Here is a 21,140-nt window from a genome sequence, read left to right as displayed (position 1 = left end):
GAAAGGGTCCAGATTGTCTAGCCCAGATGATTTGTAGGGGTCCAGATTTTGCAGCTCTTTCAGAACATCAGCTGTCTTATGAATGGTTTAACGTTTATTAATAATTGTTATTTATTCAGCATTAGTATGAATGGTTTAACCTTTAATAATAGTTGTTATTTAGTCAGCATCATTATGAATGGTTTAACCTTTAATAATTGTACTTTTGTCAGCATCATTATGAGTTGTTTAACCTTTAATAGTTGTTATTTAGTCAGCAGCATTATGAATGGTTGAACCTTTAATATTTGTTATTTAGTCAACATCATTATGAATGGTTTAACCTTTAATAGTTATTATTTAGTCAGCATCATTATGAATGGTTTAAACTTTAATAGTTATTATTTAGTCAGCATCATTATGAATAGTTTAACCTTTAATAATTGTTATTCAGTCGGCATCATTATGAATGGTTTAACCTTTCTGTTTAATACTAGCTCCAGCTCCTTTGTTGCAATTGGATGTTCATAATTTCTATCACTAAAATAACTAATAAAAAATAAAACTTAGTATCACTTTTTTTTTTTATCTGCTTATAACCTGCTATTAAACATTCAACCGTTTTGAACTTACACGTACAAGTATGTTATTCATGATTTAATTATGACTGCATATAGATGTACTAGTTATGTATAAAGCTTTTCAGACAGTTTATCTCACATTCCCAGGAAGTGTCCATTTTGACTGTGACAATATGAACTGGTAATCCTTAGGGAACGATGGTTACATGCGACAGACATTTTGTTGTTTTTGTACAGGTCATGCTTTGCTTCACACCACTCTGTGTCATTATATCTGACACAGTAATACACAGCTGTGTCTTCAGTTTGAATTCTCTGCCCTTTTTAAAGTCACTATGTTGTTGGAACCATCTTTGGAGATGCTGAACCTGCTTTTCAAACAATCTTTGCAGTTTCCATCTGAACCATTCCATCGCTTTATCTACATGATGTCTAATCCAGTCTGTGGTATAGCTGTCATCACTGATTGAACAGCCAGAGACCTTACAGGTGATACTCAAAAATTCTCTGGGCGTTACAACCATTTAGCTTGGCTGGGTGAGATCTGGGTCAACAATACCTTGCACACCTGTGGGGGGGGAAATCTATATGTTTGGAAATGGTCTAACATTAGATACATGATAAATCGATACAGTTTGATTATGTTATAGTAATATTTCTTCAAGAAATAGCATCCTATGTTTTGCATTAAATCACCTAATGCCTGAAAGGGAGCTGCCCGCAGCAGCAACAGCAGCAGATATGGAGGGAACATGGTTTGTGAGGAAGCTGAACTGATACTTATTCACTCCATCTGAGTGAACGAGAGAGGGACTCCTTTTTATATAGAAACAGGGGAATTGCTTTGAATCAAAGTCGGAGATTTAGGATTAAAGGTGAAGTACAGTTATATAAAATACTAATATCACAGTGACATGTTGAGGAGAACAGTTATTTATCATAATAATACAATTATATGTTATAGGATGCATTGACTTGCATTATGAATGGTTCTGTTCTGCTCATTGTTTACAGTATGTTATTATTATCATTATCATTGATGCTTTGAGAACTGCACAGAAGGCACAGATGGTGAGAATCTAACTATTGGTGTCCCCCAAAGATATAAAATATACAAGGCCCATTACTGTTTTTAGTTAACAGATAAAGTGTGCTACCACAATTATGCTTCTATATTTCATTATGTTTAGTGAGGACATTAATCCCTACCAGTAAATCAAACTCTGAATTTGATTATGCTGATATACAGATGAATGTAAATAAGCTGTCATCAAGAAGATAGATGTGTACTGACTAACAGCACATGGCCAGAGGAGTGGATTAAGCTGCATTGAGCTTGATGAGGAATGGAATGCTTTCAATAAACTTGGAATTTATGCTGGATCCTTAGTTTGTCTGTCTCACATCACATTTGACTCTGCCAGTGAGAGAAGTGCTTGATCAGTTTTTGTACGGTGCTGCAGCCTCCTGTGTCACTGTGTCTCTGGCACAATAGTAAACAGCAGAGTCTTCAGTCTTCAGACTGTTCATCTGGAGATACACCTGCTGTTTGCTGTTGTCTCTGGAGATGGTGAACCGATTCTTAACAGACTGGGAGTAGGAGATAGTACTACCACTTGGAGCGGAAATTAAAGCAACCCACTCCAGTCCTTTCCCAGGAGCCTGTCTGATGCAGCCAATGGCAGCGTTATCGTTTGAGATTCCATCATATGTACAGGTCAGTTGGTGTGATTCTTCAGTCTTTTTAACCACAGGTCCAGACTCAGTCAGCGTCTGACCATGAATACCTGTTGATAAAAAGAGAGCATTTAAAACTTGAAGAAAAGCTTTTAAGGACACACAACCATCTGTTGAAAGTAAAAACAAAGTGTTTACCTGACAGTCCTATAATCAGTAGCAGTAGCCCTATTATGTAATCTTTGTTAAACATGTTAGACTATTGTCAATGTCTATCACTCAGTCTACTAGTCAGAGCTTCAGTCCCTCTCCTCTACTCTGCAGTGAGATAAGTAGTGATGGAAGAGCTCAGAGTTTTGCATTGACTCCTCCTCACAGGGTGGGACGATCACACAGAGGTTAAATAGAGAACTCAGAGATGGGGAACAGATTCATATGTTCTGAATACTTTGTTAATTACTTGTTTGTGTGACAAGAAGAAAGCTTGACCAGACTGGGCAAGAGATTGTTTGATTGTGTAGTTTGAATGTTACAGGCTGGAGTCTTTTATTGTGTAGTGCTTTGTGATATTGTTGATGTATTATTTACAGTAATGATACTCAGTACTATTCTAGTGTGACACAAAGAGAGGAAGTAGTACTCCAACGTGCCATGTTGTTAGGTGGGGTGTGGGTTTCTGTACAGCTGCTTTACCAGCTTCAATCAGTGTGTCTCTCGAGCACAATAATAAACAGCAGAGTCCTCTGATCTCAGACTCTTGGCCTCTAAGAACTGTGAGCTTGTGGAGACGTCCTCAGTCAGGGTGAATTGGCCTTTCAGGGAGTCTGAGTAGACTGGAGCATCTGTTGAACCAGAGTTAACTCTCCCAATCCACTCCAGTGCTTTGCCTGGTTTCTGCCTTATCCAGTGCATGTAGAAGCTTGTCATATCAAACCCAGAGATTTTACAGGACAATTTAACAGTGTCTCCAGGTCTTTTCACCTGAGAAGGTGACTGATCCATCTCATCACAGAAAACACCTGCAAAACAAAAATGTTGACTCTCAGTTGAAGATCTGGTATTAACAGACATTTTGAGTTCAACCATGATACTCACACATTCTTCAGTCACTATGTAATGCTTTACTTACTGTGTATGGACATCACCATGACAACTAAACTCCATACAGTCATAAGCTCCATTGTTCAGTGTTAGTTAGTACAGGACTTGTAATGTTGTAATATCAGTCCAAGCAGCCTACAATGAGAAGGCCAGATCTGGTTCTGATTATAAAGGGATGAATGGGAGGGAGACTTTGCATAGACCGCCCTCTAGAGGCATAAATATCCTGACAGGGAGAGATCTGCTCTATTCCTTGATTCTCTCCTCCCTGTCCTTTGCTCTGCTCTCTGTAGTTCAGATTTTACTAATGAGACGTGTTGACTACATATAATGGCTTTAGTATGATGTGCTGACTATATATAATGGCTTTAGCATGATGTGTTGACTATATGTAATGGCTTTAGTATGATGTGTTGACTATATATAATGGCTTTAGTATGATGTGTTGACTATATATAATGGCTTTAGTATGATGTGTTGACTATATATAATGGCTTTAATATGATGTGTTGACTATATATAATGGCTTTAGTATGATGTGTTGACTATATACAGTTGAAGTCGGAAGTTTACATACACTTAGGTTGGAGTCATTAAAACTTGTTTTTCAACCACTCCACAAATTTCTTGTTAACAAACTATAGTTTTGGCAAGTCGGTTAGGACATCTACTTTGTGTATGACACAAGTAATTTTTCCAACAATTGTTTACAGACAGATTATTCCACTTATAATTCACTATATCACAATTCCAGTGGGTCAGAAGTTTACATACACTAAGTTTACTGTGACTTTAAACAGCTTGGAAAATTCCAGAAAATTATGTCATGGCTTTAGAAGCTTCTGATAAGCTAATTGACATAATTTGAGTAAATTGGAGGTGTACCTGTCGATGTATTTCAAGGACTACCTTCAAACTCGGTGCCTCTTTGCTTGACATCTTGGGAAAATCAAAAGAAATCAGCCAAGTCCTCAGAAAAAAAATTGTAGACCTCCACAAGTCTGGTTCATCCTTGGGAGCAATTTCCAAACGCCTGAAGGTGCCACGTTCATCTGTACAAACAATAGTACGCAAGTATAAATACCATGGGACCACGCAGCCGCCATACCGCTCAGGAAGGAGACACGTTCTGTCTCCTAGAGATTAACGTACTTTGGTGCGAAAGTGCAAATCAATCCCAGAACAATAGCAAAGGACCTTGCGAAGATGCTGGAGGAAACAGGTACAAAAGTATCTATATCCACAGTAAAACGAGTCCTATATCGACATAACCTGAAAGGCCGCTCAGCAAGGAAGAAGCCACTGCACCCAAACCGCAATAAAAAAGCCAGACTACGGTTTGCAACTGCACATGGGGACAAAGATCATACATTTTGGAGAAATGTCCTCTGGTCTAATGATACAAAAATATAACTATTTGGCCATAATGACCATCGTTATGTTTGGAGGAAAAAGGGGGTCACTTGCAAGCCGAAGAACACCATCGCAAAAGTGAAGCACAGTGGTGGCAGCATCATGCTGTGGATGTGCTTTGCTGCAGGAGGGTCTGGTGCACTTCACAAAATAGATGGCATCATGAGGAAGGAAAATGATATGGATATATTGAAACAACATCTCAAGACATCAGTCAGGAAGTTAAAGCTTGGTCGCAAATGGGTCTTCCAAATGGACAATGACCCCAAGCATACTTCCAAAGTTGTGGCAAAATGGCTTAAGGACAACAAAGTCAAGGTATTTGAGTGGCCATCACAAAGTCCTGACCTCAATCCTATAGAACATTTGTGGGCAGAACTGAACAAGCGTGTGCGAGCAAGGAGGCCTACTAACCTGACTCAGTTACACCAGCTCTGTCAGGAGAAATGGGCCAAAATTCACCCAACTTATTGTGGGAAGCTTGTGGAAGGCTACCTGAAACATTTGATCCAAGTTAAACAATTTAAAGACAATGCTACCAAATACTAATTGAGTGTATATACATTTCTGACCCACCGGGAATGTGATGAAATAAATAAAAGCTGAAATAAATCATTATCTCTACTATTATTCTGACATTTCACCACTTAAAATAAAGTGGTGATCATAACTGACCTAAGACAGTGAATTTTTACTGGGATTAAATGTCAGTAATTGTGAAAACTGAGTTTAAATGTATTTGGCAAAGGTGTATGTAAACTTCCGACTTCAACTATATAATGGCTTTAGTATGATGTGTTGACTATATATAATGGCTTTGGTAGGATGTGTTGACTATATATAATGGCTTTAGTATGATGTGTTGACTATAAATAATGGCTATAGTATGATATGTTGAAAATCAGCAACACGGGAACACAACGTTCAGCATTTTTATTTGGGTTTACATTTCTTTAAAGCTATTAATTATGTATTGTTTTAACGATTTTTGTAAGGTTAACTTATCAAATTATAATTTAACAGTTTTTGAGAATGAGCATTAATCTGAAATATCTTGATATCTTGGTGTTGTGCTTGCACCATTCTCCAATGGGTACATGGTTATTTATACAGGTCTGGTGCTGGTTTGTATCACTGTGGAGGGTAGCGAGCACAGTAATACACAGCTGTTTCTTCAGGTTGCAGGCTCTGCCCTTGGAAAGACACAGAGTTGCTGGAGGCATTTCTTGAAATACTGAACTTGTTTTTCAGTGCATAATTTTTGTAGATATCTCCATTATCGCATGTATGGGAGATCCACTCCATTGCTTTCTATGGGGGAAAAAAACATAATTAGTCATATGGTCATTAGTATGAGTGTTAAGGCTAATGTTAAAAATATATTTTCTTAGTATATTTGATTGATCATCAACCCATTCCTTCCCCCAAATCCCAAGAGACTCATGGGAGGCGGCTGCCAGCAGGAGCAGCAGCAGAGATGCAGGGAACATGGTTTGTGCTGAAACTGAACTGTTGGGAGCTCTTCTCTACTCCAACTGACTCTGAGACAGACAGTCATTTTTTATTCAGAGAGAGAGGTGGTGTGTTAGGCTCCTTTGCATATAGAGTTGGTATAAAAGGATAAGACTGTTATTAACTGTGTTGACCTGCATTATGAACAGTCAAAATGAAATACAAAATGTAGTCAACTTTGGATTATCAATTTATTTACAGTACAGTATTTATTACTATTATCACTTCCATTGTTTCAGTCATCACAGAACAGCTCTAAATCAGAACATAATAATTACATTTTGGGAGTTTCTCAAGGATCTATCCTTGGTCCATCACTGATTTTAGTTTACATTAATTACTTTCATCTGGTATCTAAAAGTGTATTTGAAGAGTTTCATTCCAAAACTTTCAAAATTAGCTTTTATTGTTTAAAGAAATTATGAAAGAGATAGTGTGTTGTTCAATGACATACATGTTTTTGTTTCATATCTAGCACTTGATGGTTTCATTTCAGAAAGACAAATAATCATGTTTTTTTGCAAAACGCTGTATATACTCTCAGATAAATAAGTAGTACTGCTAGTTTTTACGCAGTCAAATGAAACAAATAACTACATTTTTAATAAATCACTGTAGAGAAACAAGAAGAAACCCACACACTGCTCTTGCTAGTATCACTGCTCTTTATTCAGCTTTACGTATCGGCCTCAAGGCCTTCCTCAGAGCTTTCCTCAGAGTGTTTTTAATCTGCATCCTTGTGCAGACATTGCTTTACAAACATCCGTTCAATGCATCGAATGGGGTTGGATTCGAGGGAAAATGAACATGTGTTACCAAATATAACAATGTGCATTTCATAGGTATTCTAATAAAGTGTGTACATAAAACGTATTAAACACGTCTGTAAAACCACAATGAGGACGTCACATATCAAGTAAGTTTTCATAAATCATTGGCTAGAGAGCAAGAAAAAAACGTCAGAGTAGGCTGAAGTGGTGGCATTAGTTCATGTTCACATTTACAACATAATATGCATGGGCATCATTAAATGTCATATTTTTGGTCATTAAAATGTACTGCGACTGGGTCATCCCTGTCGTTTCTCCTGATTGAACTTTTATGTTCACTAATTCTCTGTTTGAGAGAACGAGAGGTTTTACCAGCATAACACAGCCCACATGGGCATTTAATCATGTAGATTACATGGGTGGTGGAGCACGTAATAATGTCATTTATTTGGAACCGTTTTCCTGTATGTGGGTGGCAGAAATATTTGCACTTAATCATAATGCAGCGCTGTGCCATTCAGAAGAGGGCGGAAAATAGCATGGCTCATTTTATTTTGTGGCTGGCAGTTGGCATGGACCAATTTGTCACGTAAATTGCGACCTCTCCTATATACAATAAGTGGTGGGTTCTTAAATTCAGCTGGCAAAGCTGGGTCTGATGATAAAACATGCCAGTGTTTCTTGGCAGCGTCTCCCACTTCAGCAGAGTTCAATGCATATGTGGTGGTGAACAATACAAAGTGTTCTTTCGCTCTAGTGCAGGGGTGTCAAACTCATTTTAGCTCAGGGGGCCACATGGAGGAAAATCTATTCCCAAGTGGGCCGGACCGGTAAAATCATGGTATATATAACTTAAAAACAACAACTTCAGATTGTTTTCTTTGTTTTAATACTATCAACATAAAACATAAAGCTGGAGCCTGAGGACAGTGTGTCCAAAATAGTACAAGCACAACATCACTATTAATCATAAAACACCTCAAGTTTATTTGAAAATTCTAAAGAAAAAGAACACACAAACACACAATGCCTCAGTGATTCACAGAACTGTTTCACAGATCACAGAACTATATCAGGGTGTAATTTCTCAGGCAGAAATGTAGATACAAATAATGAAATCCTGTTCCTCAAACAAGTGCAAGAACCACAGAGTCAAGAATAGGTTAAATATACAAATAAAATAAAATCAATTAAAAACAATAGCACATCAATATAAAAACATATAAACATAAAGCTGGAGCCTGAGGACAGTGTGTCCAAAAGCACAACATCACTATTAATCATAAAACACCTCAAGCTATTTGAAATTCTGAGGACAAACAACACACAAACACACAATGCCTCAGTGATTCACAGAAGTATATCACAGATCACAGAAATATATCAGGGTGTCTCATGCAGCACTTTAAGTGGGGTTGCATAGTTTATTTGACTCCTGATACCTGGCATCTTTTAGCTTTCACCAGCGCATCAATATCAGGCGTCACATCCTGAGTGGCAGCCAACTTCAGGATGTGATTCAAGTGCTTGTGCGTGAGCCTTGAGCGCAGCTTTGTTTTATTTATGCTCATTACAGATAACTTGCTCACAAAGATATGTGGTTCCAAACATGCACAACAGTTTTGCAGCGAGGGCTGTCAAGTTGGGGTAACCTGGCAAGAGATTCTGATAAAATGTGTCCAAGCCAGCTGCGGCAAATTTGCCCTTCAAATCCGAGTCACACTGCAAGTATATTATTTCAAGTTGGATGCTGACGGGCAGATCAGAGGGATTCACGGTTAATGGCGAACAAAAAACGTTGAAGTCTTTCTCCAGTTCACCAAAAAATCTGAAAGCGTTGCTCAAACTCCCTTAACAGTCCCGTTATTTTATCTTTGAACCGCTTCATGTCTGCCACATGTTGGGTCGCGCACACATTTTTCAGACAGGGGAAGTGAGCTGCATCACCACCGGCGAGTTGCGTCTCCCACAATGACAGCTTCAACTTGAAAGAACGTATGCTGTCATAATACTGCGTGGCAACTTTGTTGCACCCTTGCAGCTGTTTGTTCAAGTTATTCAGGTGCTCTGTAACATCCACCATAAATGCAAGGTCCTGCATCCATTCTAAGGAATGAAATTCTAACACTGGTTTGCCCTTTTCTTCCATGAACTGTTCAATTTCTTCTCGTAAATCAAAGAAACGCCTCAGCACAGCACCTCGGCTTAACCATCTTACCTCAGTGTGGTATGGCAGGCCATAGATGTGGTCTTTCCCTCTGAGAAGGCTGTCAAACTGACGTTGATTCAGGCTTCTGGATCGGATGAAATTAACAGTTTGGATAATATAATAATAATAATATAATAATAATATAATATAATAATATAATAAAAATAATAACCACCTTCATGACGTTATCCATCTTTAATGACTTGCAACACAAAGCCTCCTGGTGCAAAATACAGTGAAAAGTCCAAAAATCACTTCCTCCATTTGCAGATTGCACTTTCTCTCTGAACTTTGTCACACGCCTGCTTTTTTCCCGATCATTGAGGGCGCACCATCTGTAGCCAGGCTGACAGCGCGGGACCAGTCCACTCCGACCCTGTCCAACGCGCTGAAGAGTACAGTGAAAATATCAGCTGCTGTCGTTGTATCTGTCATCGGCACCAACTCCACGAACTCCTCGGTCACGGTCAATGTGTCATCAACTCTGCGGATGAAAATGGCCAGTTGTGCAACATCTGTAATGGTCGTGCTTTCATCAATTGCAACCGAAAATGCAATAAATTACTTTACTTTTTGCTTCAACTGGCTGTCCAAATCCACTGAAAGATCGGATATCCTGTCTGCAACTGTGTTTCTTGTCAGGCTGATATTTGCAAAAGCCTGGTGCTTTTCAGGGCACACAATCTCCGCTGCCTTCATCATGCATGTTTTTACAAATTCACCCTCACTAAATGGTTTTGAAGCCACTGCGATTTCATTAGCAATGAGGTAGCTAGCTTTCACTGCAGCGTCACTGATGTCTCGGCTGTGAGTAAACACAGACTGCTGTTTCTTCAGACCCGCCAACAGTTCATTCACCTTCTCTCTTCTCCGCTGTCCTTGAAAGTTGTCATATTTGTTGGTATGAAGACTCACATAGTGGCGACGAAGGTTATATACTTTCAGCACTGCAACATGCTGTGAACACACCAAACATACAGCTTTCCCATTCAATTCCGTGAATAAATAGAAGGATGGAATTTTTCTTGGAACACTCTGCACTCTGCGTCCACTTTTCTCTTTTTTGACAGAGACATATTGGGGCAATGAGGGTGCCAAAGCACATAATGTTAAAAGTAGAAGCCGTAATAAATATCGCGGGCAAAACAAAGTAGCTCATCCGGACTGGCTGCACTTGCTTGACCTATTTGCTCTGCCCCGGTATAAACAGTTTGCTTGCTTAACACAATTGCTATTGCGCCATCCAGTGGACACAATTGGAACAGCAGTTTATTTTATTGAAAAATTGCAGCTCATTTTTATACTTTACAAAATCATCACGCGGGCCGGATTAAACCCGTTTGCGGGCCTGATCCGGCCCGCGGGCCGGACGTTTGACACCCCTGCTCTAGTGGGTCTTTTTTGTAGCCGTTCACAGTGTTACACGCCATAACAAAAACCACGGTGGTGGAAAATGGCTACCTACTTCATCTCATACGCACTTACAAAATAAAACATTTTAACACCTACTCCAATTATTGGATTCTGACTACAGAATGTATTTGTTTTAAATAAAATAAAATAGTATATTTAACTTTAAATTATAAATAAAAATGAACTTAATTACTGTGTATAAAACTGTCCTCAGCAAGTTGCTTTAATCATTGTCATGGTCAAAATGCCTGACAGAGCAAAAGCTGGAAGCCCAAACTAATCAAAGAGTTATTAATAAGTAGTAAAACATTATTTGACATACTGTTCATCAGATTAAAATCAATTAGATAATGTTATGGTTGTTGTGAAAAGTTGGACATGTTTATTCCAGCTTTGGCCCTGCACAGAGTTGTGGGGAGGTTTTTGTACAGGGTTTGATTTCTCTATATATACATACATACATATACCTATATACATACACACATACACACACATACATACATACATACATACATACATACATACATACATACATACATACATACATACATATACCTACATACACATACATACATACATACATACATACATACATACATACATACATACATACACATACAGTGGGGAAGAAAAGTATTTAGTCAGCCACCAATTGTGCAAGTTCTCCCACTTAAAAAGATGAGAGAGGCCTGTAATTTTCATCATAGGTACACGTCAACTATGACAGACAAAATGAGAAAAAAATTCCAGAAAATCACATTGTAGGATTTTTTATGAATTTATTTGCAAATTATGGTGGAAAATAAGTATTTGGTCAATAACAAAAGTTTCTCAATACTTTGTTATATACATTTTGTTGTCAATGACACAGGTCAAACTTTTCTGTAAGTCTTCACATGGTTTTCACACACTGTTGCTGGTATTTTGGCCCATTCCTCCATGCAGATCTCCTCTAGAGCAGTGATGTTTTGGGGCTGTCACTGGGCAACACAGACTTTCAACTCCCTCCAAAGATTTTCTATGGGGTTGAGATCTGGAGACTGGCTAGGCCACTCCAGGACCTTGAAATGCTTCTTACGAAGCCACTCCTTCGTTGCCCGGGCGGTGTGTTTGGGATCATTGTCATGCTGAAAGACCCAGCCACGTTTCATCTTCAATGCCATTGCTGATGGAAGGAGGTTTTCACTCAAAATATCACGATACATGGCCCCATTCATTCTTTCCTTTACACGGATCAGTCGGCCCTGGTCCCTTTGCAGAAAAACAGCCGCAAAGCATGATGTTTCCACCCCCATGCTTCACAGTAGGTATGGTGTTCTTTGGATGCAACTCAGCATTCTTTGTCCTCCAAACACAACGAGTTGAGTTTTTACCAAAAAGTTATATTTTGGTTTCATCTGACCATATGACATTCTCCCAATCCTCTTATGGATCATCCAAATGCACTCTAGCAAACTTCAGACGGGCCTGGACATGTACTGGCTTAAGCAGGGGGACACGTCTGGCACTGCAGGATTTGAGTCCCTGGCGGCGTAGTGTGTTACTGATGGTAGGCTTTGTTACTTTGGTCCCAGCTCTATGCAGGTCATTCACTAGGTCCCCCCGTGTGGTTCTGGGATTTTTGCTCACCATTCTTGTGATCATTTTGACTCCACGGGGTGAGATCTTGCGTGGAGCCCCAGATCGAGGGAGATTATCAGTGGTCTTGTATGTCTTCCATTTCCTAATAATTGCTCCCACAGTTGATTTCTTCAAACCAAGCTGCTTACCTATTGCAGATTCAGTCTTCCCAGCCTGGTGTAGGTCTACAATTTTGTTTCTGGTGTCCTTTGACAGCTCTTTGGTCTTGGCCATAGTGGAGTTTGGAGTGTGACTGTTTGAGGTTGTGGACAGGTGTCTTTTATACTGACAACAAGTTCAAACAGGTGCCATTAATACAGGTAACGAGTGGAGGACAGAGGAGCCTCTTAAAGAAGAAGTTACAGGTCTGTGAGAGCCAGAAATCTTGCTTGTTTGTAGGTGACCAAATACTTATTTTCCACCATCATTTGCAAATAAATTCATTAAAAATCCTACAATGTGATTTTCAGGAAAAAAAATGCTCAATTTGTCTGTCATAGTTGACATGTACCTATGATGAAAATAACAGGCCTCTCTCATCTTTTTAAGTGGGAGAACTTGCACAATTGGTGGCTGACTAAATACTTTTTTCCCCCACTGTACATATCCTTTAAAATATATATATATTCCCCTTTATTACTTTCCATCCCCACCACCCTTTCCCTAATTGGAGTACACTAGTGAACAACAATGCTTAGGCCTCTACTTCCAGCTTATACTTACTATATACATTTTATGGACACAGTCAATTTTAAAATAATTATATTTTGTTTGTTTTTTCTCCTGAACTTCTTCTACTCTCAACCTCTCCGATCATTTTCATGATGTCCATCCGGTTTGCTTCTATATGCCATATCTTTCTAACTGTGCTCTTTCACAAAAGCTCCCAACCTACAACCTATATACTTATTATTGACACAGCATGCTTACATTATTAGTTATCTTGTTATTAGTTGTTGTTAGTTGTTATTAGTCCCATCCTTCAACTCCATTCAACACCACCCATCTATCTCTTAACACCATCCATATAGGAATTCTATTTGCCATATATGTTTCAACTGTACTGTGATGTTTTACAAAAGTTCTGAACCTTTCTATTCTAATTGTTTCTACAGATTGTAAATTGAAAATAAATATTTTTGCTAAAAGTATTATTATATTATTGATCAATTGACTATGACTTTTCAGATCACCCAGTAATGCTATCTGCAAGGTTAGCTCCAGGTAAATATTGCAATCCATTAGCCATTCCTGGACCTGTGTCCAAAAACAAGCTACAAACTCATAACTCCACCAGTCCTACCGATTATATCATTTACGAAGATTATACCTTATTTAAACATTTTTGTAAAAAAAAAAAAGTTTTATGTCAATTAGTATCTTTGAGTTTAACCACAATATTTGTTGCATTATTTGTTCTGTCGTTTCTGGAGGAATAGAAATAGTGATATTTGGGAGATTATATCCTTTTCAAATAACTGAAAGTGAGAGGTTGTAATCTGAATAAAGGGAAAAAGGCCATTCTTGAACACTGGGTGATACAATCTTACTAATTTGCTAGATAACCAGTTCGGATTTAAGTATAACTTTTGTATGACAGAAGCTTTTAGTGATAGGTCTAATGCTTTAATATTTAATCATTCCTGTCCTCCGAATTCATATTCATTATATAAATAGGCCCGTTTAATTTTGTCCGGCTTGCCATTCCAAATAAAATGGAATAGTTATTTCTCATATAATTTAAAAAACTCTTCGCTAGGCGTAGGCAAGACCATAAGCAAATAGGTAAACTGGGATAATACTAATGAGTTAATCAGGGTGATTTTTCCACAAATTGACAGGTATTTACCTTTCCATGGTAGCAAGATCTTATCTATTTTTGCTAACTTTTTATTAAAATTTATTGGAGTGAGATCATTTATTTCCTTTGGGATATGTATTCCGATTATATCCACATCACCATCAGACCATTTTATTGGTAAACTATATGGTAATGTAAAAATTGGATTTTTTAGTGATCCAATACAAAATATTGTACATTTGTCATAATTTGGTTGTAATCCAGAGTGGTTAGCAAATGTATCTAGATCCTCTATGAGGCTGTGGAGGGATTCAAGTTGTGGATTTAAAAGAAAACATGAATCATCAGCGTACAATGACACCTTTGTTTTTAAGCCCTGGATTTATAATCCCTTGCTATTATTGTTGGATCTGATTTTAATAGCTAACATCTCGATGGCCATAATAAATTGATATGCTGATAGTGGACAACCTTGTTTCACTCTTCTTGACAGTTTAAAACTTTCTGAGAAATAGCCATTATTTACTATTTTACTCCTAGGGTTACCATACATGATTTTGACCCATTTTATAAGAGATTCTCCAAAATTGAAATGCTCCAGGCATTTATATATAAACCCCAGTCATACTTTATCAAATGCCTTTTTGAAGTCTGCTATGAATAGCAGGCCTGGTTACCCAGATTTTCCATAGTGTTCTATTGTTTCCAGTACTTGCCTTATATTATCTCCAGTGTATCTTCCATGTAAAAAGCCTGTCTGATTAGAATGAATTTAATGGACTGGATCTTTATATTTTCCACTTGTATCCTGTTTCAGTAATAATGAAATCAGACCTTCTTCTTGAGTGTCTGATAATCTACCATTTATATAGAAGTGGTTAAAACATGCTAATAACGGTCCTCTTAGTATATCAAAAAAGGTTTGGTATACCTCGACTGGTATGCCATCCAACCCTGGAGTTTTCCCGGACTTAAAGTCTTTAATTGCATCCAGAAGTTCCTCCTCTGTAATTTCACCTTCACATGAGTCTTTCTGTATGGCTGTTAATTTTACATTATCAATTGAAAAAAATATCTCTACAATTAGCTTCAGTTATAGGAGATAGAGGCGACTGAAATGAAAACATATTCTTAAAGTAATTTGTTTCCTCCTTCAAAATATAATTTGGTGAATCAAGGGTGACTCTGTCAATTTTAACCAGTTTCATTAAATTATTTTTGCTAGCATTCCTATGTTGAAGATTAAAAAAGAATTTGGTGCATTTTTCCCCATATTCCATCCAGTTTGCTTTATTTTTATAATATATTACACTTGATCTTTCTTGAATAAGTTTCTCCATTTCTTTTTGTTTTTCCTCAAATTTATTTTGAGCCTCTATGTTAAAGTTTTTATTGCCATCTATCTATTCTGTTAGACCTTCTATTTCCTTTGTTAGTATAAACTCTTTTGACGTAAATTGCTTTTGTTTTCGAGATTTGTACTGAATTGCATGGCCTCTAAAGGCACATGTAAAGGCGTCCCATACAATAAGGGGATTTGCTGTACCTATGTTATGTTGGAAAAAATCAGTTATAAATTCCTTTGTCCTCGTTAAAAATAAATTATCATCCAATAGGCTTTGATTAAATTTCCAAAATCCTTGCCCACGTGAAAATTCAGTAAGAGTAATGTATATGCCAAATATATGATAGTCCGACCGCATTTTGTCCCCTATCAACACTTTTTAAACTTTTGGTGCCAACGAGAATGACATAAGAAAGAAGTCAAGACGACTAGCTTGATTGACAATATATTTAAGCCTCCATATATTTACTAGTTCTAATGTATCCATGACATTCACGATTTCCTTAAGAGCATGAGGGTGATTGTTTGTGGTGTGATTCACTTTACGGTCCATTGAGCTATTTAAAACAGTATTATATAATCCCCCACCATAATAATTGTCACGCCCTGGCTCTGGGGACTCTTAAATGTTGAGCCAGGGTGTGGATTTTCCTATGTTTAGTTGTTCTATGTTTTCATTCTAGATCGTTTAGATCTATGTTGGCCAGGGTGGTTCCCAATCAGAGGCAGCTGTAGCTCGTTGTCTCTGATTGGGAACCATACTTAGGCAGCCTGTTTTCACTAGTCATTGTGGGATCTTGTTCCGTAAGGTTTGTTTTGGTGTTAACCTAGGACTTCACGTATCGTTTGGTTTGTTGTTTTGTTCGTGTGTGTACTTCAATAAAAGATGTACGGTTATCACGCTGCGCCTTGGTCCGCTTCTTATAACGATCGTGACAGAAGATCCCACCATTACAGGACCAAGCAGCATGCCCGGGAGGAGAAGCTGGCGATGTCGCAGGTGGGCACATGGTGGTCTTGGGAGGACATATTCGCGGGCAGAGGGCCATGGGCAAAAGTAAATGCCCAGGCAGGAGAGGAGAAGCGGCGCCAACAGGGCAGTCGTCGGACAGGCGAGAGGCAACACCCAAAACATTTTTTGGGGGGACACACGGCATGGACGACGGGGCTGCTGGAGGCAGCTACAGGAGGTATCGGCGGATTAGGAGAGGAGGCCACCAGGTTACGGGGGCCATTGGTCATGAGGGAGAAGGAGAGTGTAGAGGCACGGCGAGAGGTACTGGTTAGGCAGCAGAGGGAGCGGAGGTTTATAAGGAAATCCAGTCCCGCTCCTCGCACCAAGCAAGTGGTGTGTGTCACCAGTCCGGTCCGGCCCGTTCCTGATCCCCGCACAAGGCCAGTGGTGTGTGTTCCCAGTACGGTCCGGCCTGTTCCTGTCCCTCGCACCAAGCCTGTGGTGTGCGTCGCCAGCCCGGTCCGGCCTGTTCCTGCTCCCCGCACCAAGCCAGTGGTGCGCGTCGCCAGCCCGGTCCGGCCTGTTCCTGCTCCCGCACCAAGCCTGTGGTGCGCGTCGCCAGCCCGGTCCGGCCCGTTCCTGCTCCCGCGCACCAAGCCAGTGGTGCGCGTCGCCAGCCCGGTCCGGCCCGTTCCTGCTCCCCGCACCAAGCCAGTGGTGCGCGTCGCCAGCCCGGTCCGGCCTGTTCCTGCTCCCCGCACGAAGCCAATGGTGCGCGTTGTCAGCCCGGTCCGGCCCATTCCTGCTCCCCGCACCAAGCCAGTGGTGCGCATCGTCAGCCCGGCACGGTCCGTGCTTGTTCCACCGGTGCCTGGTCCGGCACCGGTCAGCTGCTCCACACCGGAGCCAGAGCAATCCGCTCCACCGGTGTCCAGTCCAGCTCCGGCCTGCGGGGCCAGACCAGACCAGGGGCGCTACGGGGGGGTAGAGATAGAGTGGTGGTCACGGCCGGAGACGGATCCGCCTCCGAGGCGGAATGCCCACCCGGCCCCTACCCTCTTGTGTTTGGTTGGTGCGGTCGCAGTCCGCGCCTTTGTGGGGGGGGGCACTGTCACGCCCTGGCTCTGGGGACTCTTAAATGTTGAGCCAGGGTGTGGATTTTCCTATGTTTAGTTGTTCTATGTTTTCATTCTAGATCGTTTAGATCTATGTTGGCCAGGGTGTTTCCCAATCAGAGGCAGCTGTAGCTCGTTGTCTCTGATTGGGACCCATACTTAGGCAGCCTGTTTTCACTAGTCATTGTGGGATCTTGTTCCCTAAGGTTTATTTTGGTGTTAACCTAGGACTTCACGTATCGTTTGGTTTGTTGTTTTTTTCGTGTGTGTACTTCAATAAAATATGTACGGTTATAACGCTGCGCCTTGGTCCGCTTCTTATAACGATCGTGACAATAATATTGTCTTGAATTGCTTGCAGGGTTGATCATTTATTATATATATTGTCAAAGAAGTGTGGATCATCATTATTTGGTCCGTAAAGGTTAATGAGCCATATCTGTTTATGGTCCAATAACATATTTAAAATAATCCATCTACCTTGTGTATCTATTTGGACAATTTGTACATTCAGATCGAAATTACTATTAATTAATATCATCACCCCTTTTGAGTTTCTTTGCCCATGGGAGAAGTATATTTCGCCCCCCCCCCCATTCCTTTTTCCACGCAACTTCATCTAGAATTGTTGAATGAGTTTCCTGTAAACAATAGATATTATATTCCTTCTCTTTGAACCATGTAAATATTGTTCTTCTTTTGTTATTATCTGCTAAGCCATTACAATTATAACTGGCTTTACTTACACCATAATGAGAAACAAGTTTCAAGTCTATTTATCATTATATATGTTTGTAAATTTACCATTAAAAAATACCGTAATGATTGAGTGTCCGTATGTGTCTACATATGTACCATGATATTTGCATTGCTACTAAGTAACCCTCCAATTGTTCTCCACTAATTCCCCCGCTAAAGCCCCTCCCCATCCCAAGTTGAGCCGTCATCCCAGTGATCGGCATCCCACCCCCGTCCCTCCGGATCCCTAGGGCCCCGAGAGGCCAGGACCCATCCATCGTAAACTGCACACAGTGCCACCCAAAAGCATTTCCAATGCTGTCACCTCAATATATATATATATATATATATATATATATATATATATATATATAACTATTTAAAAATATATATCTATTCAAATATCTTGCATATCTTATTTTCCATCATTATTAATTAATTTGCGTAATAATGTCGGCAGTTCATGCGTAGGATTTTAACATATAACCCGGATTGCCATTATATTACATTAAATTTTTGACAAGCAATTATTATTTTAGCAAACAATTATTGTGGTTCATCCTATATTCTCCCTAACATCCTTACCCCCTTGCAACAGATGTGGGATACACACGCACATACTTACATACTCTAACACACTCAACCCCTTTCCTCCACAATCAACCATAAAATCAGATGCTCAACGATTGTTACATCCCAGAGCCCAACTCAAGAAAGGACCTGATTTACGAACAGTTACAGCTGATTGAGAAAGCATGCAAGATTGAGCAGAAATTGACAACAATGTGAGAATTGATTAATCTATTTAATCTATGTCAAGTCCTAGGTGATGGAGATCAGATCCACCCTCTTCACCTGAGACACAAACACTCTGGTCCCCCGTTGTAACCATTTTTCCCAAGCATCTCCGTGCAGTCAGACCTTTGATTATTTTGTGCCACCTGGGCCACAATGATAAGCACCCTCTCTGATTGTCCGAGTGTGACCCCCTCCTCATGGGTTACTGCAGCCAGTGTTGCCAGCACTGCCACTACCTGGGTGGGGGTACCCCACCGGAATCCCCACCGGCTAGATACAAGGTCGTCAAGGTTCTCATTAGCAGCTTTGAGAATTTCCTTGTATATAATGCTCTCCCATCAGGGGGTTCTGGCTTTGTAGGACCAACCCTGCCAGGCAGGCTCAGAATCTTGAGGGGGCGGTGCTGCTCAAGTAGGTCTCTGACCACATTTCTTTTCCTGTTTTGGCTGCATATAGGCAACTCACAGCAGGTCCATAAAACAGATGGGGACTTATTTTTGGTGTATGGGTCGCTCACGTGTGTGTCTATGATATAGGGTTGGTGATCGTTCCATCATGATAGGACAATAAAAAATATATTAGATGTATACTATACTTTAAAATGTATATCCTTCATCTGCACAAAATTGAAAGCTCTCTCTCACAACCCCTGCTCTCAGACACGTGTTGGTTCTGGGATATGCAACCATTTCCTTTCTCACTCACTTAACGCAACACTTATTCAAACACCAATATGCACACCACGCCTTCCATCACAATTCATCCACACATATCCCCACACTGTGCCTTCTATGTCTTCTGTTTGCTATTTTTTTATCTCCACTATGTTGATTGAGTACTTGTGTTCTAATTTAGTTGTATTTGAAGATGTATTATTTAGCTTGTTATCTTTTATTTTAATGCTGTCTTATCCCTTTATAAATTACTATACCTACTATAAATATGTTTTATTATTACAATCCCTACCGTGACTAGTATTGGGTGTTCCATTATTCGACTCCTCTATTAGAACTTTCAGAATAGCCATGGAGTAGTCAATGTGTCGCGGAACATTTGGTTGTCAATATACAGTTTATCAACAATGAGGGCAACACGCTTCCCTTTTAATCTGTTTTCCTTGAAGATTGGGTACAGAACTTTGCGCCGATCTGCAATCTCCCTCGGGAACAGATCATTCATGCCTATTTTCGTGCCAACAAGTCTTTTCCCTAGGCTTTTAAACATTATTTTGTCCTTAAAAAAGGCAAATTTGGCAACGATTGGACACTCATATTTACAAAAAATCTCATCAATCTACACACAAAACCCCATAATGACAAAGCAAAAACCAGTTTGTGGAAATATTTGCAAATGTAGAAAAAAATATTAATAGAAATATTACATTTCACAACAAAGGCTCGAGGCTTCACTCATGCTGCCAAACATGCCCTCGTAAAACTGACTATCCTACCGATCCTTGACTTTGGCGATGTCATTTACAAAATAGCCTCCAACACTCTACTCAGCAAATTGGATGTAGTCTATCACAGTGCCATCCGTTTTGTCACCAAAGCCCCATATACTACCCACCATTGTGACCTGTACGCTCTCATTGGCTGGCCTTCACTACATATTCGTTGCCAAAACCACTGGCTCCAGGTCATCTATAAATCACTGCTAGGCAAATCCCCGCCTTATCTTAGCTCATCACCATAGCAACACCCCCACCCGTAGTATGCACTCCAGCAGGTATATCTCACTGGTCATCCCCAAAGCCAACACCTCCTTTGGCCGCCATTCCTTCCAGTTCTCTGCTGCCAATGACTGGAACGAACTGCAAAAATCTCTGAAGCTGGAGACTCTTTTCTCCCTCACTAATGTTAAGCATCAGTTGTCAGAGCAGCTTACCGATCACTGCACCTGTACACAACCCATCTGTAATTAGCCCACCCAACTACCTCATCCCATTATTGTTATTTATTTTGCTCATTTGCACCCCAGTATCTCTATTTGCACATCATCTTCTGCACATCATTCACTCAAGTGTTAATACTAAATTGTAATTATTATGCACTAGGGCCTATTTATTGCCTTACCTCCATAACTTACTACATTTGTACAAACTGTATATAGA

The 21,140-nt window shown here is 39.8% G+C and overlaps 1 pseudogene; it reads right to left on the bottom strand.

Annotated features, from left to right (window-relative positions):
- LOC121551812 overlaps positions 1–21,140 on the bottom strand; it is an 88,575-nt pseudogene that overhangs the window by 8,524 nt on the left and 58,911 nt on the right.

This window comes from Coregonus clupeaformis, chromosome 35, assembly GCF_020615455.1.
Source record: "Coregonus clupeaformis isolate EN_2021a chromosome 35, ASM2061545v1, whole genome shotgun sequence".
Taxonomy (NCBI): domain Eukaryota; kingdom Metazoa; phylum Chordata; class Actinopteri; order Salmoniformes; family Salmonidae; genus Coregonus; species Coregonus clupeaformis.
Note: the sequence above shows the minus strand (reverse complement) of the source record. Positions and strands in the feature narration are given on the sequence as shown.